Source organism: Ambystoma mexicanum, chromosome 13 (genome assembly GCF_040938575.1).
Source record: "Ambystoma mexicanum isolate Mex_15411 chromosome 13, UKY_AmexF1_1, whole genome shotgun sequence".
Lineage (NCBI taxonomy): Eukaryota > Metazoa > Chordata > Amphibia > Caudata > Ambystomatidae > Ambystoma > Ambystoma mexicanum.
Genome location: NC_090938.1, coordinates 654665666 through 654691785, shown reverse-complemented (window position 1 = coordinate 654691785; position 26120 = coordinate 654665666). Strand labels below are relative to the sequence as shown.

Sequence of the window (26120 nt, the reverse complement as noted above, 5' to 3'; positions counted from 1 at the left end):
TGTGTGTGAGAACAAATATAATTCCTCAGTATAATTGGGAATCCCTAAAACTGGGGCTGTACAAACTGCTTTTTTCAATTCTTCAAATCCTTCCTCCATTTCACCAGTCGATTCTAGCTTTGTTTTACCAACTTGTGCTTTCTTTAATGCTTGCAGAAGTGGCCTTGTGTACGTACTATAATCAAACACCCAGGCTCTAACATAGTTGCACAAACCCAAACATGGTTGCATTTGTATCACTGTGTTTGGTTTTGATGTTTTCATGATTGCCTCAGCTCTCTCAGGTGTCACTTTCTTTCCTTCATGCAAAATCAACTTACCTATATATAACACCTCTTCTTGACAATACTGTAATTTCTCCTTGTCAACCTTAAATCCCTTGTCTGCTAGAATAGCCATTAATCGAATAGAGTCCTGTCTGCACTCCTCCTCTGTTTTACTACAAATCAACACATCATCTACGTACTGTATCACGGCGGTTTCAAGATCGATATTGCCTAGATCCATCTGTAGGACTCTGTTAAAGATCTCTGGGGATTCAAAGTACCCTTGAGGTAACCTACTATGTTTTAGTATTTTTTGGCGAAACATAAATAAAGTGAAGTCCTAGGAGTCTTTATGCAATGGGATCAAGAAAAACACATCATCGAGCTTCTACTGGGATACTATACAATATTGTCACCGGATTGGGAACTTAAGAAAACTCACCATCAACAATGTGGTTAAGAGGTCTCATATCCTGGATAAATCTCCACGCCCCCCTTTAGATTTCTTAATCGGTTACACTGCGATATTGCACGATTATTCTGATGGTACCAGAATCCCCTCACAAAAACAACGGTTTTCTAGGACGGTAGTCATTCAACGAACATGTCAAAAATGCAAAAATCGGGTCAATCGAGTTGTCTCACTCTAACTCAAAAATGGGGGCCACCCGGCTCAGCGTATCTCACCCTAAAGAAGAACACCCTGTCCCTGGCAGGGGTGCCTGTCCCTGGGTGGCGCGTGGTGTATCGCCTATCTAACAGATATAGAGAAGAGAGCTGTCCCTCAACCTTCTGTACTAGTGGCAGTGTCTGTAGGCAGACAAAATGCTCCAATTGTAGTAAAAACTAAAAATGGTGTTTTCCGGAGTGGTATAGCAGTATTCCACAGAACTGTGGATTAGATTCTGTGACTGCTGGGTCTTAGACATGGCTACAACCTGAGAAGCAGGTCAACTGTTTGTATTCCATCCAAAGTGTACACATTTAATACAGCCCGTAGGTCACTGTGGTTTAGAGTTCGAAACAGTACAGCTGGAGAAACCACTGGCGGGTTATGCAGTAAAAGACAGCCAAAGGGCTGAATGGCTAAAAGTTGGCTCTTATAAAATCAGCTCACTCGATGGTAATGAGTGTGCTAAAGCAAACAATTTCCAGAAAGCAAAGTCTCTTTGTTGATGTAAGAGAGATCAAAGGTGGGTCATGAGAGCCCTCATGACCGAAAAGGGTCGACCGGTTTCAATGGTGTAAATGATTGGAGCCGTCTTCGTCAGGACTGTGATTAAAGATACAAGCTGAATTGTCGGAGTGCAAGAATGTTGAACTGAAGAGGAGTGCTGGTGTCTCCTGCGCGGAGACAAAAGGAGGGGAGGGGCAGAAACACAAAGGGAGGGGATTAAGATGGACCACTGGCAACAGTAAATGTCTGCTAGCGTGGGAGTGGAGGTCATCATGCATTAGAGTGAGCATGTGGAAGAACCGAAAACTTTAGGTCAGTAAGTTCAGGAGAGGTGGGGGTGCCTGAGCACCTGTGAGAGGTCCTACCACCAAAAGGGGAGAGGGAGGATGTTGGAGGTGGTGATGGGGAGGAGTGGGTTGAAAGGTGGACAAAGGCTGCAGGGAACTTGCAGCCAGACGGTGATGGGGGTGAGGTAACCAGGCATCCAGGTGCCCCAGTGTACAGGGGTGAAGAGGCGAGCGCGGGAGAATCTGCTGCTGTCTATTGCGTGGGGGGGTGAAAAAATGCCCCCTGTGCAGGTGGAGGGTGGTAGAAACCATACCTCTTACATGAAATATGCCCACTGTGCACACTGCCACTAGTATAGAAGGTTGAGGGACAGCTCTCTCCTCTATATCTGTTAGATAGGCGATACACCACGTGCCACCCAGGGACAGGCACCCCTGCCAGGGACAGGGTGTTCTTCTTTAGGGTGAGATACGCTGAGCCGGGTGGCCCCCTTTCTTGTGTTAGAGTGAGAGCACTCGCTTGACCCTATTTTTGCATTTTTGACATGTTCGTTGAATGACTACCTTCCTAGAAAACCGTTGTTTTTGTGCTACCACATGTTTTATCGTTAACGGTTAAAAGGACGACCACGGTTAGTCCGTGCTCTTTAGCTTTTTCAAGCTTTCCCTGTTTGTTTCAAGACCAGAATCCCCTTATCCATCAGTGCTGAAATAGTCTGAAATATACCTTCATCAGCTTCTCGAGACATGGGGTACTGTTTTGCTTGAGGTAAAATTGCTCCTAGTTTAACCTCCCCTATCTCCTTCAATAAACCTACGTCATAAGGGCCTGTAGTCAATAAGGCACTCTGCACCTTATCAAGGTCCCCTGAAAGAATTCTGGTTGCTGCCGCATTATCGCCATTCTTTGTGAAACCTCCCCTTTCTCTAGCCTTATCCAGTACGTAAAGCTTGAGAAGAACACTACTTTGTCATCGTTTCGGTCCTCCCTGAACAATTCGTCATTAGTTTTGTCAGTCAACCTGTACCCTTCTTCAAGAGCTATCACAGTTCTCCATGGTCTACCCTCATCGTCTACTCCTTCGAGCATTGCCATTTCTTTTCGTACTATAGCTGCTTCTAACTCTATAGGAATAGTCTGTCCACCTTCCTCATCCATGGGTATTTGTGGTCTGAATAGAAACTCATCAGGTATTCTCACAATCTTTCTCACCAGACCAGGTAGCCAAGGTCAATAAAATGCTTATCCGATGTAGAAATATCTGTGGATCTACTGGAACACCTCACAGAGCCACTTGCCCTGTGAATGCCAGTATAAACTCTCCCATGTTTAAATATTGTATTCCTGGAGTGGAACACACTATTCCCTGATCAGTAAATGAAATCAGCATGTTTTGTCATTAAATCTCTTCCTAAAATATTAACCAGTGTCTGTCGTGAGTATAACAGAGGAATGGACATGTCACATTCTCCTAAGGAGACCGGTAATTTATCAGTAAAAGGAACTCAACTCGTAGCTCCAGAGAACCCTTGATCATTCATGGCAATACCTGACATTGGATATTTTCACTCTAATATACACAAACAAGTTGCTCCAGTGTCTACAAGAAAAGAAAAGGATTTGCCTTCTATCGTCACATCGATCCTTGGTTCCTCTTGGGGGTCTGGTATCACAGATAGTACTGAACACATCAAGTCACCCTGTGAGCTGTCCTATTGTGGATACAAGCTCATTCCCTTCCCTGTGAAAGGATTTCCTCCTACCACAGTGACACCTCCTATTCTGGGTGTCAATACTTGTCCTGTGTTTGCATACTGCTATGTCTGCATAGAGACTTGTTGCGGCTGCCATTATGGCAGATTCATTTGTACTTGTACCTGCTTTTGCACCTGCTGTACTTGTACTTGCAGTGCTCGAGTCTGATACAATGTGTGATCTTGGGCAAAGCCCTCTCTAGTCTATGTGCTGTATGGCAGAGGATCAGCTGCCCCCCCCCCTCTGGAAAGCTGACCATTTTGTACATTCCCTTGGCTCCCACATATGCGCGCAATATGTCCCGTCATTCCAACAAACTGGAGGAACTCTTCTGTTAATTCCTCCTTGATTATATCCTCCCTGAGTACTCTGGTTCTCATTCTGTATATTTTGAAACCCACCTTGGTTATTCTGAAATCCGCCTCCTCTTCCTCTATAACCCATACCTCTGCCTCATGCCTTAAACCCATATCCACCTTGGTTCATCTGGCGTGCCTGCGATGTACCTACTGCTTCCTGCATTCCCAATCCTTCTCCGCTTGTCAGTACTGCCCTTTCTATGGGAAATTTTGAATTTAATTCTGAACTTGCTTAGCTTTCTCGTTCTTCCTAGTCTCATCTTCTTGTTTTTCTCTTGTAAGAATGACAATCATATACTATTGTCAACTGTTTCGCAGCCCATGGCTTCGCTTCCATCCCCACTTGTTTTTTCATCTGCCTCTGTACTGGTTCAGGCAGCCCTTGACATAAAATATGATAAAATAACGCCACTGTCTTTTCCCACGGCTCGCGAGTTTCAAGCTGCCATTTCTCCTGAATGTCCTGAATGTAAGCAATAGGACCTTCATCTTCTTTCATTTTACGTGTCATAATTGCACCCATATCTGATGTATCAGGGTACTATACCCTGAGAGCTCTTCAAACATCTGCCCTACAATTATTAAATGGCACTCCACGTGCCGTGTTTTGTGCAATCACACTTGAATATCCCGCTCTCCTCCATATGTCATCAGCCCTCTCTCCAAGAATAGCTGCACATGGTTATAGGTCAAAGTATTGAATCAAAAGGATCGAATGATAAAAGGGTTGAATCAAAAGGTCCCCACCCAACCCCTGTTTTTGTGGTAAAAACCACTTTTTTACCTAAACGAAAACCTCCAAAAAAATATATAATTAAAAAAAATATTTCAAACCTTTTGTTTTCGATCCTATTCACTCTCACCTTTTGCATTCGATCCTTTTGAATTCGATCCTTTAACCGGACACCGCTGCACATTAGATACAGTTTCTTATTGGTTTTCAAACTATAAGGTCCCTCATTCTATGGACCCCTACAATTGGCATCAGCCCTCTCTCCAAGAATAGCTGCACATTAAATACACAGTTTCCTATTGGTTTTCAAACTATAAGATCACTCATTCTATGGATCCCTACAATTGTTTGGCACGCTTCTGCCATGTCTGGAACATTTGGTTCACTTAGCAGCATGCAAGTCCATACCCAGGTGCAAGGAAAGGGGCCGTACTCTACCTCCCCACCTAATTAGCCCAACATCTCTCATCGCCCATGTCTTCTGCCATGAAGATTGTCTTTGAACTTGGCTTTGCAAAGTAGCCTTGTCTCTGAGAATACACGGGAGTGCAGGCACTCACTATCGTGTTCTAGGACTACAAATCCACACTCTATTTTCATTCTTGGCTCACGTGACAGTAGGCCACAATTTGGTCCATTCTGCTGCTTTTAAATGTCTTAAATGAGTTAAACTCGGCACTCTTGATGTTCTTTCTTTGCACCTTAAAAAGAGATGATTCATCCCTCGTATGCTCACTCCTTTCCAGAATAGATAGCCAACCTTGGCTGCTTCAGTCTTGACTTCAGGCCATACAACCTCGCCATGCGGTTCCATGATTTAACTTATTCTTGCTGCAACACAATTTTCCCCTAATCCTTCATAGGTCCTGGTTTACTAAAATTCATGATACCAATGTCCAGCTCCTATACAATGGCGGATTCATCTGCATTCTATTCACTTCATAAAGCAAGCTTCTATGATAGCTCAGTCTACTTGCATTTCAGCATATGTACAATTATTGAATGGCTGATTCACTGCAGCACTTTGTGCACGTGTAATCTTTCTCATATTTAAAAGGTCTCTTGATTATTTACTTTGTCGTAAGTTTCTGTAGGATCCATACACCCTCTTCAACCAGTATCCTGAGACGTTGTTCATACTCTTATGACGTCACAGGCTTCTTTCCTTATCTTTTAAAGCTTCCTTCAGGGAGTTCCTCCCTCAAATTGTCATCCCTTCGGGGATACATTCGATAGGGTTGTCTCAATGGGTATCTTCTTTCGAACATATGTTGCGGTATTGGCACACACGTCACGATCTCAGGCTTCCAAAATGTGGGAGGTAGGGGGTGGGGCTTCCTGCAGAGGCATGCATCTGCTCCTCTACAGAAGCACTGCTGTTTGTTAATGCAGTGGGCCATCAATTCTAGGCTCGTATTCAGGGAAATAGGAAACACCACTGTTTGTTAATACAGAGTGCCATCAGTTCTAGGCTTATATTTGGGGAAATAGTTAGGAAGCACAGCTGTTTGTTAATGCAGCGGGCCATCATTTCTAGGCTTATATTTAGGAAAATAGGAAACACCACTGTTTGTTAATGCAGAGGGCCATCAGTTCTAGGCTTATATTTTGGGAAATAGTTAGGAAGCACAACTGTTTGTTAATGCAGTGGGTCATCAGTTCTAGGCTCGTATTCAGGCAAATAGGAAACATCACTGTTTGTTAATGCAGAGGGCCATCAGTTCTAGGCTCGTATTCAGGGAAATAGGAAACACCACTGTTTGTTAATGCAGAGGGCCATCAGTTCTAGGATCGTATTCAGGGAAATAGGAAACACCATTGTTTGTTAATGCAGCGGGCCATCATTTCTAGGCTTATATTTAGGAAAATAGGAAACACCACTGTTTGTTAATGCAGAGGGCCATCAGTTCTAGGATCGTATTCAGGCAAATAGGAAACACCATTTTTTGTTAATGCAGTGGGTCATCAGTTCTAGGCTCGTATTCAGGTAAATAGGAAACACCACTGTTTGTTAATGCAGCGGGCCATCATCTCTAGGAAAATAGGAAACACCACTGTTTGTTAATGCAGAGGGCCATCAGTTCTAGGATCGTATTCAGGGAAATAGGAAACACCACTGTTTGTTAATGCAGAGGGCCATCAGTTCTAGGATCGTATTCAGGGAAATAGGAAACACCACTGTTTGTTAATGCAGAGGGCCATCAGTTCTAGGCTTATATTTTGGGAAATAGTTAGGAAGCACAGCTGTTTGTTAATGCAGAGGGCCATCAGTTCTAGGCTTATATTTGGGGAAATAGTTAGGAAGCACAGCTATTTGTTAATGCAGCGGGCCATCATTTCTAGGCTTATATTTAGGGAAATAGGAAACACCACTGTTTGTTAATGCAGCGGGCCATCATTTCTAGGCTTATATTTAGGGAAATAGGAAACACCACTGTTTGTTAATGCAGAGGGCCATCAGTTCTAGGATCGTATTCAGGGAAATAGGAAACACCACTGTTTGTTAATGCAGAGGGCCATCAGTTCTAGGCTTATATTTTGGGAAATAGTTCGGAAGCACAGCTGTTTGTTAATGCAGAGGGCCATCAGTTCTAGGCTTATATTTGGGGAAATAGTTAGGAAGCACATCTGTTTGTTAATGCAGAGGGCCATCAGTTCTAGGACCGTATTCAGGGAAATAGGAAACACCATTGTTTGTTAATGCAGAGGGCCATCACTTCTAGGCTTATATTTAGGGAATTAGGAAACACCACTATTTGTTAATGCAGAGGGCCATCAGTTCTAGGCTTATATTTGGGAAAATAGTTAGGAAGCACAGCTGTTTGTTAATGCAGTGGGTCATCAGTTCTAAGCTGGTATTTAGGGAAATAGTTAAGCACAACAGTTTGTAGACCTGCTCATCAGTTGTATGCTGGTATTTGGGGAAATAGTTAGGAAGCACAGCTGTTTGTTAGTACAGTGGTCATCAGTGCTAGAGGTCAACAGTTCCAGGCTAGTATTCAGGGGAAATAGTTAAGGACAGATGTTTGCTAATGCATTCAGAATTATATCAATAAAGCCAGCAGATCTGCATCCCTTCCAAGACTAAAGGGATAGCCGTGGCTTTAGTAGTGGGTGCAAAAGAAATAACTGAAAAGGAATGAGTGGGCCAGGGCTGTTGCTGATCAGTTGCAGGAATCATCACACTGGATCCCTGCTGTGGCTAGTTCCAGTGGATTGCTTGTCCGTGGAAGCGATTCAGATCGAAAGAGTCAATGGGGCAGATGCCAGCCCACACCTCTTCCAGGTAGACTTGCTCATTGCCCCAGCTCCCATGAGAGGAAGACAGGCTCTGGTGAGACCTGAGAGAGAGACCTGAGAGAAAGACAGGGTGTTGAGAGACCTGGGAGAAACCCGAGAGAAAGGCAGGTTGTGGTGACACCTGAGAGAGACCTGAGAGAAAACAAGATAATGGGGAGACCTGAATGAGGCCCGAGAGGAAGGCAGGTTGTGGTGAGACCTGAGGAAGACACAAGAGAAGGGCAGGTTGTGGGGAGACCTGAGAGAAAGACAGGCCATGGAGAGACCTGGGAAAAAGCCAAGACAGAGGCAGGTTGTGGTGACACCAGAGAGAGACCCGAGAGGAAGCCAGGGTGTGGTGAGACCTGAGAGAGACCTGAGAGAGACCCGAGAGAAGGACAGGTTGTGGTGAGGACTGAGGGAGACACAAGAGAAAGACATGCTGTGGTGATACCTGAGAGAAAGACAGGCCATGGAGAGACCTGAGAGAAAGTCAAGAGAAAGGCAAGTTGTGGTGACACCAGAGAGAGACCCGAGAGAAAGACAGGTTGTGGTGAGACCTGAGAAAGAGACTTGAGAGAAAGCCAGGTCATGGTGAGAACTGATAGAGAACCAAGAGAAAGCTGAGAGAAAACAAAGTCGTGGGGAGACCTGAGAGAAAGAGAAACCTGAGAGAGACCGGAGAGCGACGGAGAGGAAGACATGCTGTGGTGATACCTGAGAGAGAGAGACTTTAGAGAAAGCCAGGTCATGGTGAGAACTTAGAGAGAACCGGGAGAAAGCTGAGAGAAAACAAGGTCATGGGGAGACCTGAGAGAAACCCAAGAGAAAGCTGGCACATGGTGGTACCCGAGAGAGAGACTTTAGAGAAGGCCAGGTCATGGTGAGAACTGAGAGAAAGCTGAGAAAACAAGCTCATGCAGTGGTAAAAGTGTGCCGAAAAAGGTAATGGAACTGTGGTCTCGGTAGGGGAGAGTGTAGGCGGAAGCATAGTGTGACATGTGACAAGGTGTTGGGGCTGGTGCCAAGTGACTAGTAACTAAGGCTCCTATTACAACTGTACACTTGCACAAGGACATAAATGGACAAATCCTCTGTATAGAATGGTGAATATGATCATTAAACGTAGAGGAAAGGTAAACAGAAAAAAATAAAAGTAGTGGAACACCGCTCCCGAGCGTCCACGCTCACTTCGATCACTGAGGTCATGGGAAGACCTGAGAGAAACCCAAGAGAAAGCTGGCCCATGGTGGTATCTGAGAGAGACTTTAAAGAAAGCCAGGTCCTGGTGAGTTACTGAGAACTGACAAAAAAACTGAGAGAAAACAAGGTCAGGGAGCACCCATGACCCTCACTTTCAGTTATCCCATCCTTGACAAATTGTTTATTAAGAAATGCCCTATTTCTTTAGGATCAAGCCCTAGAACTGATGGGCATTAATGCCACCTGAAGCCGTGTCTTGTGAAACTGTGTGAAGGAAAGAGTTGTTACAGGGCTGTGTGGCGTGCCGGGCCGTTGCCCGAAATCAGCGCAACGCGCCGAAACAGCAGCAAAGCTACCGTGAATGCTTCTTCTCCAACCCTAGCCAGCTTCCCCCGAATGTGTTCAGATCCCCCAGAAAGCCAAGAGACCATGCACATGGCGGCGTCGCGTGGTATAAACCCTTATGACGTTGCACGGGCGCCATTTGCCTGGTGCGTGTGATAAGCAATGGGTGAAGTCTGGGAAGTGCGGGAGCAATGTACTATCTATGATACGCCGCGTGTAGTGTCTAGTAGACGCTTCAGGGTCTATGGCTGTGCGTAACATGCCCACCACAGATCAGGGTGCCCCCCGTCCTCCCCACCCATGCGGTGTGTGCACCTAGACAGATAGTGTACAAGCGGAGACTGGCAGCTTACACCTAATCCTTTGTCTCAAAGTACTTCCTCCGCAAACCTGTAAAACGGGCTCCCTGTCTCCCGGAACCTGCCTGGCCGCTGATGACAGGCTGTCAGTACCTGGCACCCGGACAAGTCACTGCGGGGCGCAGCTGCTGCCACAGGTGGAAACCAAGCGTGTGTGTGTGTGTGTGTGTGTGTCGGGGGGAGAGATGCAAGACAAGGCACAGGGGTGGCAAGACTGGGCCGGCCTGACGCATCGGGAAAACAGAAAGTTGGCACCATGACTTGGCCGTGCATTACTGGGAATAACAAGAAGGCCGCCACGGGTACTGCCACCCTCACCTGTATATCAGCAATGGGTAACAAGGGGAACACACACAGCCACGGGAACTGCCACCCTCACCTGTACAATAGCAATGGGTAACAAGGGAACACAGCCACGGGTACTGCCACCCTCACCTGTACAATAGCAAAGGGTAACAAGGGAACACAGCCACAAGTACTGCCACCTTCACCTGACCATCAGCAAAGAGTAACCAGGGGAGCACGGCCATGGGCACTGCCACCCTCACCTGTACAATAGCAAAGAGTAACAAGGGGAACACAGCCACGGCCACCCTCACATGTACAATAGCAAAGAGTAACAAGGGGAACACAGCCACGGGTACTGCCACCCTCACCTGTACATCAGCAAAGTGTAACAAGGGGAACACACACAGCCACGGGTACTCCCACCCTCACCTGTACATCAACAAAGAGTAACAAGGGGAACACGGCCACGGGTACTGCCACCCTCACCTGTACATCAGCAAAGGGTACCAAGGGGAACACACACAGCCACGGGTACTGCCACCCTCACTTGTATATCAGCAAAGGGTAACAAGGGGAACACATACAGCCACGGGTACTGCCACCCTCACCTGTACATCAGCAAAGGGTAACAAGGGGAACACACACAGCCAAGGGTACTGCCACCCTCACCTGTACATCAGCAAAGGGTACCAAGGGGAACACACACAGTCACGGGTACTGCCACCCTCACCTGTATATCAGCAAAGGGTAACAAGGGGAACACACACAGCCACGGGTACTGCCACCCTCACCTGTACAATAGCAAAGGGTAACAAGGGAACACAGCCACAAGTACTGCCACCCTCACCTGTACATCAGCAAAGAGTAACCAGGGGAGCATGGCCACGGGTACTACCACCCTCACCTGCACAATAACAAAGAGTAACAAGGCAACACAGCCACGGGTACTGCCACCCTCACCTGTACATCAGCAAAGTGTAACAAGGGGAACACAGCCACGGGTACTGCCACCCTCACCTGTACATCAGCAAAGGGTAACAAGGGGAACACACACAGCCACGGGTACTGCCACCCTCACCTGTACATCAGCAAAGGGTAGCAAGGGGAACACACACAGCCACGGGTACAGCCACCCCCACCAGTACAATATCAAAGGGTAACAAGGGAACACAACCACAAGTACTGCCACCCTCACCTGTACATCAGCAAAGAGTAACCAGGGGAGCACGGCCACGAGTACTGCCACCCTCACCTGTACAATAGCAAAGAGTAACAAGGGGAACACAGCCACGGGTACTGCCACCCTCACCTGTACAATAGCAAAGGGTAACAAGGTGAACACAGCCACGGGTACTGCCACCCTCACCTGTACATCAGCAAAGAGTAACAAGGGGAACATACACAGCCACGGGTACTGCCACCATCAACTGTATATCAGCAAAGGGTAACAAGGGGAACATACACAGCCACGGGTACTGCCACCCTCACCTGTATATCAGCAAAGGGTAACAAGGGGAACACACACAGCCACGGGTACTGCCACCCTCACCTGTATATCAGCAATGGGTAACAAGGGGAACACACACAGCCATGGGTACTGCCACCCTCACCTGTACAATAGCAATGGGTAACAAGGGAACACAGCCACGGGTACTGCCACCCTCACCTGTACAATAGCAAAGGGTAACAAGGGAACACAGCCACAAGTACTGCCACCTTCACCTGCACATCAGCAAAGAGTAACAAGGGGAGCACGGCCATGGGTACTGCCACCCTCACCTGTACAATAGCAAAGAGTAACAAGGGGAACACAGCCACGGCCACCCTCACCTGTACAATAGCAAAGAGTAACAAGGGGAACACAGCCACGGGTACTGCCACCCTCACCTGTACATCAGCAAAGTGTAACAAGGGGAACACACACAGCCACGGGTACTGCCACCCTCACCTGTACATCAGCAAAGAGTAACAAGGGGAACACGGGTACTGCCACCCTCACCTGTACATCAGCAAAGGGTACCATGGGGAACACACACCGCCACGGGTACTGCCACCCTCACCTGTATATCAGCAAAGGGTAACAAGGGGAACACATACAGCCACGGGTACTGCCACCCTCACCTGTACATCAGCAAAGGGTAATAAGGGGAACACACACAGCCAAGGGTACTGCCACCCTCACCTGTACATCAGCAAAGGGTACCAAGGGGAACACACACAGTCACGGGTACTGCCACCCTCACCTGTATATCAGCAAAGGGTAGCAAGGGGAACACACACAGCCACGGGTACTGCCACCCTCACCTGTACAATAGCAAAGGGTAACAAGGGAACACAGCCACAAGTACTGCCACCCTCACCTGTACATCAGCAAAGAGTAACCAGGGGAGCACGGCCACAGGTACTACTACCCTCACCTGTACAATAGCAAAGAGTAACAAGGGGAACACAGCCACGGGTACTGCCACCCTCACCTGTACATCAGCAAAGTGTAACAAGGGGAACACAGCCACGGGTACTGCCACCCTCACCTGTACATCAGAAAAGAGTAACAAGGGGAACACGGCCACGGGTACTGCCACCCTCACCTGTACATCAGCAAAGGATAACAAGGGGAACACACAGCCACGGGTGCTGCCACCCTCACCTGTATATCAGCAAAGAGTAGCCAGGGGAGCACGGCCACGGGTACTGCCACCCTCACCTGTACAATAGCAAAGGGTAACAAGGTGAACACAGCCACGGGTACTGCCACCCTCACCTGTACAATAGCAAAGAGTAACAGGGGGAACACAGCCACAGGTACTGCCCCCCTCACCTGTACATCAGCAAAGTGTAACAAGGGGAACACACACAGCCACGGGTACTGCCACCCTCACCTGTACATAAGCAAAGGGTACTAAGGGAAACACACACAGCCACAGGTACTGCCACCCTCACCTGTATATCAGCAAAGGGTAACAAGGGGAACACACAGCCACAGGTACTGCCACCCTCACCTGTACATCAGCAAAGGGTAACAAAGGGAACACACACAGCCACGGGTACTGCCACCCTCACCTGTACATCAGCAAAGGGTACCAAGGGGAACACACACAGTCACGGGTACTGCCACCCTCACCTGTATATCAGCAAAGGGTAACAAGGGGAACACACACAGCCACGGGTACTGCCACCCTCACCTTTACAATAGCAAAGGGTAACAAGGGAACACAGCCACAAGTACTGCCACCCTCACCTGTACATCAGCAAAGAGTAACCAGGGGAGCACGGCCACGGGTACTACCACCCCCACCTGTACAATAGCAAAGGGTAACAAGGGGAGCACGGCTACGGGTACTGCCACCCTCACCTGTACAATAGCAAAGGGTAACAAGGTGAACACAGCCACGGGTACTGCCACCCTCACCTGTACAATAGCAAAGAGTAACAAGGGGAACACAGCCACCGGTACTGCCCCCCTCACCTGTACATCAGCAAAGTGTAACAAGGGGAACACACACAGCCACGGGAACTGCCACCCTCACCTGTACATCAGGAAAGGGTAACAAGGGGAATACAGCCACGGGTACTGCCACCCTCACCTGTACATCAGTAAAGAGTACCAAGGGGAACACGGACATGGGTACTCCCACCCTCACCCGTACATCAGTAAAGAGTACCAAGGGGAACACAGGTACTGCCGCCCTCACCTGTATATCAGCGAAGAGTAACAAGGGGAACACAGCCACGTGTACTGCCCGCCTCACCTGTACATCAGGAAAGGGTAACAAGGGGAATACAGCCACGGGTACTGCCACCCTCACCTGTACATCAGTAAAGAGTACCAAGGGGAACACGGACACGGGTACTCCCACCCTCACCTGTACATCAGTAAAGAGTATCAAGGGGAACACAGGTACTGCCGCCCTCACCTGTATATCAGCGAAGAGTACCAAGGGGAACACGGACACGGGTACTGCCACCCTCACCCGTACATCAATAAAGAGTACCAAGGGGAACACAGGTACTGCCACCCTCACCTGTATATCAGCAAAGAGTAACAAGGGGAACACAGCCACGGGTACTGCCACCCACGCTACTGTATCAGCAAAGAGTGACATAGGGAACCCAACCAAGGTTACTGCCACCCTCACAATGCATCAGCAATGAGTAGCTGGGGAAACCAAACCAAAGGTACTGCCACCCTCCCCTGTGTATCAGCCAAGAGTAACGAAGGGAAGCCAATTATAGATGCTGCCAACTTCACCTGTGTATCAGCGAAGGTACTGCCACCTTCACAATCACAGGTACTACCACATTCTCCTGCGAATCAGAAATCATAACAAGAGGAGCACACCTGCGGGTACTGCCACACTCACCTGTGCATCATCAATGAATAACAGAAACACAGCCACACGTACGGCCAACTTTACAAGTGCAGCCATAAATATAACAAGAGGGACACACACGGCTATTGGAGCTGCCACATTCAGCAGTGCATCCCTAATCCTAAGAAGAGGAACACATCCACAGGTGCTGCCACACTTACCAGTGTATATAATCATAACCCTAAGAAGAGGAACACCTCCACAGGTGCTGCCACACTTACCAGTTTATATAATCATAACTCTAACAAGAGGAACACATCCACAGGTGCTGCTACACTTACCAGTGTATATAACCATAATCCTAACAAGAGGAACACATCCACAGGTGTTGCCACACTTACCAGTGTATATAACCATAACCCTAATGGGAGGAACACATCCACAGGTGCTGCCACACTTACCAGTGTATATAACCATATCCTAACAAGAGGAACACATCCACAGGTGCTGCCACACTTACCAGTGTATATAACCATAACCCTAATGGGAGGAGCACATCCACAGGTGCTGCCACACTTACCAGTGTATATAACCATAACCCTAACAATAGGGACACAGCCAGTGGTACTGCCACACTCGCTAGTGTGTCAGTAAAAAATAACAAGTGGAAAACAACCACCGGTACTATCAAGTTCATCTATTTATCTGTAATCCTAACCTAGGGATTCACGGGGACTGACTCAGCCAAAGAAAGCTTAATAGCTTTTCTTAAGTGATCATTTAGGGTTTCGACTTTACCACCCCTCCCCCCCTCGTCCTTGCCCTCTTGCTGCCTTTAAACTAGGATTTTGCCAGGTAATGAAGACACAAGGTGGGCTAATGGTACCCACACATGTCCCCAAGGAGCCATCAGTATTCATAAACTAAAAGTTGGGTCACTTTGAAAGTGTAAAGACAGGCCTCTTCAAAAGGTGCTAAATTATCCCAGACATGCTTCGCCCTGCTTTCAGCTCTTTGGTGGGGGGCAGTGAACTTGCTTGGAGATTAATGAAGCCCAGGGTGGGGTCCATCCATGCTATGCCACTTCACTGATCAAAGCAGGCAAATCGCCCATTGGCGCTTGCCCTAAGAAACGGCTGCATTATTATCTATGCACCGCACAGCTGCCTGAGCCGAGCTTTCCTGGCTGAAGGCAGGGGGGTCCCAAAACATCTGTCTGAAGTGGGCCCCAACATCTTCAGGCTGACCGGTGTTTCACCCAAAAATTACACGAGGAACACAATCACATTTGCCCGAGCCCACCCCCCCAGCCCCCTCCGCGCCCCGCTCTCATGGGGCGCTTTTAACACATACAGAGTCACAGGAGAAAAAGCAGGGTACAGGTACCGTGGTTAATTCCAAATGTCACATGTCCTAGTAGTACCGCTTTTCACTTTATTATTTATTCATTGCCATTTCCATTGGGGTTTTTTATTCCCTTGCTCCCTTCCCTTTTGCCTTGTGGCGCTTTGAAACACTGTTCTTTTTGTACAAGCGCCTTCTAAATATCCAAAATATAAAATAAAAGAGTCAGGAGTTTGAGGCGTTTCCTGAAAGTCCCAAGGTTTGGACGTTGTTGGAAACCTGGATGGTGTTGCCATCTATGTTGAAGGATTTGTACGATAAGTCTAGCTTGCTGAGTGTATGTTGCGAACCGACCAGGAGGATTTCATCTTATCGTCATTCAGGCAGAGAAGGTGGGAATCCATCCAGGTCTAGATAGTATGGTAGACTGAATGTAGGCTCTTGGTATCAATTTCATAGTTTCCTACGAGGTGTAGGAGAATCTGAGTATCATCCACGTAGTTGGTGTAAGAGATTCCTTTAGAGCCAAGCAGATCGAAGACAGGTTTCGTGAATATACCTCATTGACCGGCGCCGAAGCTCTGCAGCAATTGATGAGAACACTCTCATAGTTAGGAAGGAGTTAATCCAGGAGATGGCTTCAGGTGAGAAGTATGCTGCAGAGGCGAGGAGACTTCACAGGATTTGGTGGTAAACCAAGTCGAAGGCCGCTGACAGGTCCATTAGGAGGAGTAGGCCTGAGTTGCCCGGGATTTTGATTTCAACCAGTTGGTTTTTGAGATTTAGCAAGGTGGATTCAGTGCTGTGGCCAGGTCTGAAACCAGATTGCTTTAGGCCCAAGAGGTTGTTGACTTCCAAGTGACAATGGATCTGTAAGTAAGCTGCACGGTCGAGGATTTTAAGTAAGAAAGGGACAGTTGTGATGGGTCGGTAGTTCACAGGGGTGGCTGGGTCAGGCGTAGGTTTTTTTAGGAGTGGGAAGACCCAAGCGTCCTTGAGGCACATAGGTACGGTGCATGTAGAAAAAGAGGCATTAATGAGGGCAGCAAAGAAAGGCGCTGCTGCGGCGGCACAGTCCTTAATAATTACTGCAGGGCAGATGTCTCTGTGACAGATGGAGGGTTTGAGATCCTTAATGATTTGAGTGACGTCACTTTCAGAGACAGTTTCCAATTTGAAAAAGGCTGATTAAGTGGGGTCATTTGGATCTCAGGTTTAGGAGTGGTGGCAGCAACAATACTTAAGAAATCTTTTTGGAGATGATCTTTTTCTTGAGTGTTTCAATTTTGTGTATCAAGGCTTTTTGGATGTTAGTGCACCACAAGAGGTCTTGAGTGCAGTTTGTGGCAGGAGGCTGCGTGTGACTGAAGCGCAGCATAGGAAGAGCTCCCTAGCACTGAAATTAGCGTTCTTTATTCTGGAGTTGTAGGTAGAGCTTTTTTCTTAGAGGATGTCCCTTTTGTATTTGCTTGAAGCCAAGGTATAGCTGGCTTTGTCTAGAACCGTCAGGTTTTTGTTCCATTTGGACAAGTCACATTTCAGAAGTCAAAGTGCTTTGAGGTCAGGGGAGAAGCATGCGTTACAATGCGCAGCCACTCTGGGTTTCCATAGTTTAAGCGGAGCTACACTGCTTATGGCCTGAGTCAACAAGTGGTTGTATCGGTCCACTAGTGAGGCGGGGTCAATAGGCGTGGACCCGAGGTCAATTAGCTCATCCAGTAGAGGGAGGATACTGGAACTAGTGATGTTTCTCAAGTATCTAGTGGCAATGGGGGGGCAAGGGAGGGTGATAGGCCAGATACAGGGATGGAGAAGAGGATAATGTTATGGTCTGTCCAGGGTCAAGGTTTATTACATGTGATGGTAGTACTGCAGTTCAAATCAACAAGCCAGTCGAGGATACAGCCTTTCGAATGCATGGGCCTGAGGATGCGCTGTTGAAAGCCCAACGCCTTTAGAGAGTTATCTAGAGATAGGGCATTTGCGTCAGTTTCGTTGTTAAGTCCAAGATTGAAATCTCAGAGGAGTAACGTCTTCGAAGACGGGCTTTGTGTTAAAGAGAAGGTGCAGGATATCCTCTTCAAACGTAAGGGTGGTCAGGGGCACGATATACCACATGCAGTGTTACTCTGGAAGTGTGCGGTAGGCTCAACTTGGTAGTCATGAGTTCACCGGATGAAAAGGCAGAGTTGGACCTTTCTCTAAGTCGTATGGAGACCTTTGCAATGATGGTGACCCCTCTGCCTCTGGTATCCAGTCTATCTCTGTGATGGATTGTGTAGTTAGGCGGTATAGCTAGAGTAAGGGAGGGGCCAGAGGTAGCTTGGAGTCAGGTTTCTGATATTGCTAATACATCTAAGTTATTAGCTAAGATGAGGTATGTTGAGTGGGTGGGCTGTTCTAGACCTAGCGTTCACCATTGCAGCTTTGAAGGCTGGAGGCATAGCGTTAATAGTGCACTGTTTAGTTTGCATTGTGTCTGCTGAATTAAGCATCTGTGGGTTGGAGGAGGCATTTGCGGTAGAGCAGTGCAGTTCAGGATCTTGGTTAGAGGTAGGGCGAGCTTTGGCTCGAGGAGGAGGTGAGCACGTACGGTAATGGTTGAAGGGGGGTTCACTACTGGTGATCGCATGGGGTTCAACCATAGCATCACAGCGTTCATCTCTTTAAAGGCGCAGAGAGTTTGGCAGTTTTGAGGCCAGATCTGTAAGTGACCGCTGGTGGAGATTATCGTGGGACATGGTGGTTGAGGGTGCCTGTGCTGGAAGAGCAGGTTGTGCAGGGGGGTGTAGAAGGATCTTGCAATCAAAGGTCAGTCTAGTGGTGGCAGTCGGTGGGACTGCAAGGTACGCCTGGAGAGGGCGGGTATGTGCTGATAAGTGAAACAATCTATCTCGACCCAGACAAGGCGTGGAGGATGGCGGGACACGGTAAAAGGTTTGGTGACTGTGGCAAATGAGGGGTATGGGAGACTGCGTGCGGGCAGGTGTTTATTTTGTGTGATTTAATGTTCAGTGGGCAGGCATGTACCCCTTTACCCCATACATACCTCAGTTTGATCTGGGACCATGCAACGATAACCTCAGGACCAAACCTTTTTTAATAGGTTTTTTAATGAACATTGTTCAACTAAAAAACTCACAGTAAAATATAGGGGGTTGGGAAAGTGCATAAAAGGGATGAGGGGTCTAGAGAAAAAGCCAAAGGGGATGAAGGGCTTGGGTGGACCCCCCAAAATAAAATAAAAAATAAAAATTTAATGAGTTTTTTCATTTAAAAATATTCGTTATAAAACCCATCGGAAAAAAATCAGTCGATGAAATGACATAGAACCCTCTTAGGTCCTTATGTCTCAAGGATGCCAAGGCATTGCCTCTGATATGAATGATCAGGCCTGGCTGTACTACGGTCATAGCCGTCCTCAGTTGATACACTTGAAGGCCCCTGATGTAGATCCACCATATAGAAATCTTCCCAAGTTGGCACAGTGTCTCCGGGAAAGCGTTCATCCGATCTTCGGCCCCCGGGTGCCATATCCTGAGCTCCTTCATCTTAAAACAAACAAAATTGGCACTCCCGGGATATGTTTCACCCTGAACTTCATGTTTACCAACAAATAAGACAGCACGTATTTCTTCAGCAACGTAAGGACCATGAGGCAAGAAGCTTTCTCATTATTGATGGCCCGAACCTCGAACATGCTATCAGACCAAAAGAAACACACTTCTATACTGTAATTCCCTTTGCCTGTGGTCTGAAGGGCCAAAGGCCATGTTGGGTGGACCCAGAAGTAGCGAAGGAGAGCGGCGGCAAGACCTCCTAGAAACGGCAGGAGTTCCTTGTTGCTTCCATCAAACAGGTGAGCAAAAACCCTTCCGTTGGGGAGTATTTTGGCAAGGCAGTGGGAGCCGGTGGCAGCGCAGCGACAAGAGGAAGGAGGCTATGCATAGCCCTGAAACGGGTGGCCTCCAAGGCCACCAAACCTTATCCCATTCCTTGACCCCACCCCTCCTTTCCCGGCGACACACGTCACCTGTAGGTGCCGGAAGGGGAGCTGGGGCAAGGAGGGCACGGACGATCCCCCTCATTGCCTTCCTGCCAGCCTGGCCCTGCTTGCCAAATCGGCCTCCTCAGCAATGTAAGGGCCGGGCTGGCAGGAAGGTTAAGTGGGGACCGACCCCATCTTGTTCGCCCCCGCCTTGCCGTTAAAAGGTATCAAGTCCGGATAGATTATAGAATAGCGCCAGTGAAGAATTATATGTTCAGAATGTGTGTCTGGAGCTCCCAGACAGGGTTCAATGTTATGTTTCGTAAAGGCATTTTTCTTGAAATGCCATTTATTACCCTCCATATTGTGCACCCTATTTCCGAACTAACGTTTTGTTGCTTTTTTCCTCAAGTGTTGGTAGGCACTTCTAAGTACAATTTGGCTTCTCTCCAGGTTGCCCAGAATAATGCTATCCGAGCCGTCTGTTACCTCACTAAAAGGAATCATGTACTGAGCCTTGCAGATCCCTTCATTGGCTCCCTGTCAAACACTGTGTCACTTATAAGATTCTTTTCCTCACTCATAAATGCCTCACCCACAATGCGCCAGTTTATTTCAAAGAAAGAATCAGGCACTTTTGTATTCCTCGCTCTCTTTGATCTAGCAATTCCAATAAACTGGAACAACCCTGTTTCAAACTGACTCGTTTTGGTGGCACTAGTTTTGATTCCATTGCCCTCTCGCCTATGGAATTCTTTTCCCTCAGGGATCTGCATCTGTTCTGAAAACCTCTCGTTCAAAAGATCTGTTAAAACCTTTCTTTTTAATTCTAATGATTAGGTCTCCCTGCTAATTCGGGGCTCTCTCGGACTTGACCCCTCTCTCGTGCTGCACACTGAGGCCTCCAGGAGAGTTGGGCCTTACAAACATTATTTACCATTAATATAACATTAACAATGGGCGTTTTGCCACAATTCCCTCCTTTTGCCTCACTCCTACTATTCAGGGACGTCATTTGTGTGTTGCCAGGGGTCGCAGCTGCTACCCCTAGCTCCCCCTCTGCTACTCCTAGACCTGTCCTTGCTACCCCTAGGCCACTGGAAAAAGAGGCAGTGCCAGGAGCAGATATCTGTTTTGCACCTGAAAAAGGCAGTTGTAAATGCAGCTGAACGTGCCACTGCTTTTTTCACCTGGAAGCTCGATCACGTTAACTGGAGCAAAAACAGGGATTCAGGAAAAACCATGAAGCCGCCATCACTAACAGGTTGGCCGTAGCAACAGGAAGGGAATGGGGGCTAGGTCTAGCTAGCCGAGAATGGGTAAGAGCAGCCTGCAGTACTCAGTGACAGCACAGCATGAACACAAATCTCATCAGTGTTTCTCGTTGCCTGCTTTGCACATCCATTGACACTGGGCTTGTGACAAGAGGGGTGTGGCACAGTGGCTTCTGCCACCAATCCTGCCTGAGCACTGGGTGACCTGACCCAGATCTGCCGGGCCTGCATCACTGGCACACTTCCACATGAGATGCACACTTTAACTTTTTGTCCATTATGTATGATTTATTATGTTTAAAAGTGTCCTAATTCTTCTTTATAAGCTCAGACGCAAGGTGAGATAATTAATTTACTTGAAGTTGCCCTCTGCCTTTGAAATAAACCATCTGTTGCTTGCTCAAACAAAAAAAAACATATTTCAAAGGATTGCTCGAGGGCAACGCACTTGCTTTGGGAACAAGAGGATGCAGCGCAACACAGGTTCAGTTTCTGTTTCAGTGCTTAGAAGCTAGTATTAAGCAAGATATAGTGGACCAAAGAAAATAATAAAATCTGCCTTTTCTAGGGGTGATGTCATGGAGCTGCTGCTGCCGTTTACATTTTCAAATAAAACAAATCTGCAATTACTGTGACCTGCAACACATCCTTCCCCTCTAACTCCCTTCTAACAAAAAACAGGGTGGGTTACTTAACGAATTAGCAAAACAGAAAGTTGATGGCTGGAAGGTTTCAAATCATTCATAACCACTGGCACAGTTCTGGGCAACCCTCCCGACCATCGTCTTTAGCCTGCAAAGCCATTACAGAAGGGGAAAGACCATATACAAATCATGCTTGGGCCCACCCCAAAAGGAGAAGTTCAGCCCAAACTGCTAGATCACATCCCGTCTGCACGAGATCACACGCATCCCCAGACATGTTTCGGCTTCATTGGGTGTCATGTGTGAGGAGTGGCCTAGGTCTCTAGGCCCTGCAGGCTTTTCTAGGGGTGATGTTGTAGAGCTGTTACGCACATTTTAAAAGAAAAAAAAGAAAAACACAATTACTGTGACCTGCAACACATCCTCCAATACGACCCCTCTGTCTCCCAGATAACAAAAAGAAATATGGGTAACTTACCAAATAAGCAAAACAGAAAGGTGATGGCTGGAAGGTTTCAAATCATTCATCACTACTGGCACAGCTCTTGGCAACCCTCCAGACCATCGTTTTTCTGATTGGACTTGTGTTGGTCAGTTGCTGTTTCCAGTCTGTGGCCAGGCCCTGGATGTCTGCGTTTTGGGGTTTAGGCCTCTCCGAGATGCTCTGTTTACAGTTTAGCTTGAGTGATGTTCAATAGTCCAGGTTGTTGTGTTGGATGTCTGTTTACATTCACAGTAATTTTGTAATATGGGCCTATACACACCGATATTAACGCTACATATGGTGATCCATTCTTGTATGAAATGTATATATTACAGTGATATCGTAACCATATTTGTCTTAGTGTACTGTGGAACAATGCTATGTGTTGCCACTTCCTGTTTTGTCAAGGGTAAAAGGTCATGTGCCATCACTTCCCATGATGCCATTTGGGGGAGGGGCCAAATGGCATCACTTCCTGTGATGTCATCAGCGGTCAAGGGTCATACAATGTCACTTCCGCTACCCCTTGCATTTTGGTGAAATGATGTCCCTGCTGCTATTCAAACTCTTTCTCACCTCTCTCCCCATTTGTTTTCCCCGTTTCCCCTATTTCTTCTTACTGTTAAGGCCCTTCACAAAAACCCCTGTATTCCAGCCTTGCTTTTTGCAATGGTGGTTTCTAAATGGTCATTTGACCATGTGTTTTGTGGAAGGATGATTGAGGACACCCAGACAGATGGAGGACACCTGATTCCTTGTAGTAAGCTTTGATGCACCTGCGTCAGCCCGATTGTAAGGTTCCTTCTGCTGGAATCAAGGTGCATTTGGACTCTTGCTGGAAGTCTTACCACCTAGCGACTAAGTGCCACACCTTTAGTTCTCGCGTCTTGCACCACTTTCCAGTCGTTTATTTCTTTCATGGTCCCTCCAGCAACCCGGGCTGCAGAACCTCCAGAAGTGATGGAGCCTCAGTCCTCTTGCCTGGGGAGTTGGCCAATCCCATTGCAGATGCAGCAGGAAGCCACCGCTTTACTTCTGGAGACCCGGCATGTGAGTCCATCAGGCCCCTAGTTCAGCGGCCCAGCCTACTGCAGAAAATACCTCTCCTGGTCTGCAGAGTTCACTGCAGATGGCATAGAGTGTACCCTCATCTGTGAGTTCTATGGGGGCTCCTTGGCAAAGAGATCAGCTCTGGAACACACTGGAGTCCATGGTCAGTGCCCTTCCAAGACACACCATTAACCATACAAGACACAGCTCAGTACTAGGGAAAGGTGTCCTTCAAACTGTCTAAACAAGGACAGACTTTCTCTCCAGAGTAGCTGGGTCCATATTATTTTTATTCATTTTATTTATTTTAATTTGTATAACGCGCCACATGCCCGTAGGCCTCAGAGCGCACAAAAAGACGAGATCAAACAAACAAACACAAAGAGGCAGAAGAGAAGGGAAAATCATAACGAGTTATTCCAGGTTAGAAAAGTGAGTTTTTATGGCGCGTTTGAACACAGTATAGCTCTGGATCTGCCGTATCCGAGCTGGTAGTCTGTTCCAAAGAAGGGGACCCTGAGCATCACGAGTGGTACCTCCAAATTTAGCTGTCCTGAATCTGGGGTGTTTAAGGACAATCGCAGTGGATGAGCGAAGATTCCTCTCATTTGGCTTGGTACTGATGCGTGCTGACAGATATGTAGGACTGCTGAGGCTCAGGTATTTGTGCGTCGTAGTTAGCACCTTGTGTGTTATACGATGTTTGACCGGCAGCCAATGAAGTTTTTCCCTAAAGGTGGAGATGTGTGTGCGACGAGATTGGTTGAAGATATTACGCACAGCATTATTCTGGGCCACTTGTAGTGATTGAATATTGGAGGCTGTGGTACCTGCTAGGAGACTATTGCAGTAGTCTAATCTAGAATTAATCAGTGCCGTGGACAGGAGAGCACAGTTTTCTTCCGAGATAAATGGGCGAATGTATGCTATTCGTTTGTTAATGAGTCCACAGCTGGACTTAATGCTAGAAACGTGGGACTTCATGGATAGTTCTTCGTCCAGAACAACTCCTAGGGTCTTGACTTTCTTTTGGACGGCGATGATATTATCTGCAATAGGGAAGCTGGCACAGTTGGAATCAAGTTTCGTCCGAATGCTTTTAGATGCCACTATTAGGAGTTTGGTCTTTTTATCATTCAGAGCCAAAGAGTTGCAGGCCATCCAGTCCTGTATGGCTTTGTATATATTATTGTTGGTTCCAACATCACTGCTGTAAGAGCCACTCAGCTGTATAACTACCTGAGTATCGTCAGTGTAGTTTGTGTATTGCACTCCTAAATTGCTTAGGAGGTCGAGAAGGGGGTGAATATACAATATATAGATTCCATCAGGGTCACTCATTGCATAGACACAACGACAATTACTAACCTGGCCCTCCACTCTCACAAATGCACACTCATCATGCATTGTAATCCTAAAAAGTGACACCGCCTTCACAGTTCCAAGCCGGCAACGCCCACATGGAAAAGGACAAATGCTGATTGACCTCTGTCAGATGATATAGTCTGGGAGCTGACCCTAACTTGAAAAGGTGCCCTTCACAAGGTGTGGCAAAGTTCCAATCTCCCTCCCACCTGTAGCCTATTCAAGCTCTGGAGTGCAGCTATCCATGGCAATTCTCCAGACCCTAAGCCGGCGAGGCATCAAGGAATCCATCCCACGTTTTCCCACCTTCTGGTATGTAAGCTTTACAAAATAAAACCACATTTAATTTACTAACCCATTTAGTGTACTTACTTTACTCGCTATTAAAGCAACGCTTTTTACGTCACCACCACAACTCCATAAACCAATATTGCCATTACCACTTTGTCTAATAACCCAACCTTTTCGACTTTGAAGGGCCATAACTTGGGGCTAGACCATTATCCCGCGATAATGACCCCACCCCCCAGTCTATAAGGTTATATCGTTCATTCCATTAAGCAGGGACGAGTCCGGGTGCCAAGAGCCATAGTCACGCCATGTTTTAAGGATATCTATACACAATGCATTCGAAAAACATTGAGTCTCAGCGGGAATTGTGTATATATTCTGTGGTTATGCAAAAAAACTGGCGTGCCAACTCCTCTATCATGTATGCTGAGGCAATTATCCGTTCAGCTAAGTGCTTAGGTGCGATCCGGCCCTTGGTGTGCGCTGTTTGAACATCTTACTCTGTTACTTGCTGTGTCTGCACTGTCTGGTAGCATGCTATATAGATCCAGAGTCAGTCATCACTGCAGTCCAGCGATGGATGCCCTCCGTGTACAAGCGCCAGCGTCTTGGCACGCTGGCTTGTGGGCGAGTCCTGGGTGCCGTGCCAGGCGTTCTTGTAATTGGCACGGTGAGATGAAAAGTGCTTCACACAGGACATGCCTGATCTCTTGTCAGCAGGTGGTCTGCTTGGGTGGCACCTGCGGATTATTGGTGGCCCCACCCACTGGCTGCCAGACACCACCGAGGTGCCCTGTCTGTGAATACACCTAACGGAATCGCGATTCCATCCGAGACTAGCGCGGCGCCATGGGTCTTTAACAAACACAGAAGTCCTATCGCGAGAGCAGGGGAGCAATCACCAGGGCAATGCTGGGCGCAGGGTGGGGTGACCAGCATTAGCAAAATAAAAAAGCGGGACGGCCACAAACATAAAGGAAGGACTACCATGGCAGAACCTTCTGCCCCCTTTCTTCCCTTATGTGCACGTAATGTTTTCCAGGACTGAACTGCTACCCTGCAAATAAACCGTTTTAATGTAAGCATCTCTTTAATAAAGGAGCTTTTGCTCTGAAGGAGCTTTTGCTCTGATAAATGTGAATAGTACATGCTTTCCTATCTATTTGATTTCCCAGTCAGTCTGTGTGGCTCAAACTGGTAATGCGTATGGTGGCTACTGAAAGGTTGAGGATTCAAGTTCGGCCTGGGAGGTCAGAGGAACGAAATGGAATGTAAAATGCTATTTATTCGGATGTTTGCTTGCTTTATAGTTGTTGGC

At 47.4% G+C, this 26120-nt stretch overlaps 1 long non-coding RNA gene across 1 annotated transcript in view; it reads right to left on the bottom strand.

Annotated features, from left to right (window-relative positions):
- LOC138521655 (uncharacterized) overlaps window positions 1–25631 on the bottom strand; it is a 72379-nt gene extending 46748 nt beyond the window's left edge. Inside the window, exon 1 of the long non-coding RNA XR_011283091.1 lies at window positions 22091–25631. This is a non-coding gene — a long non-coding RNA (uncharacterized lncRNA). The remainder of the gene's footprint in view (window positions 1–22090) is intronic.
- Between the last annotated feature and the right edge of the window lie 489 nt (window positions 25632–26120).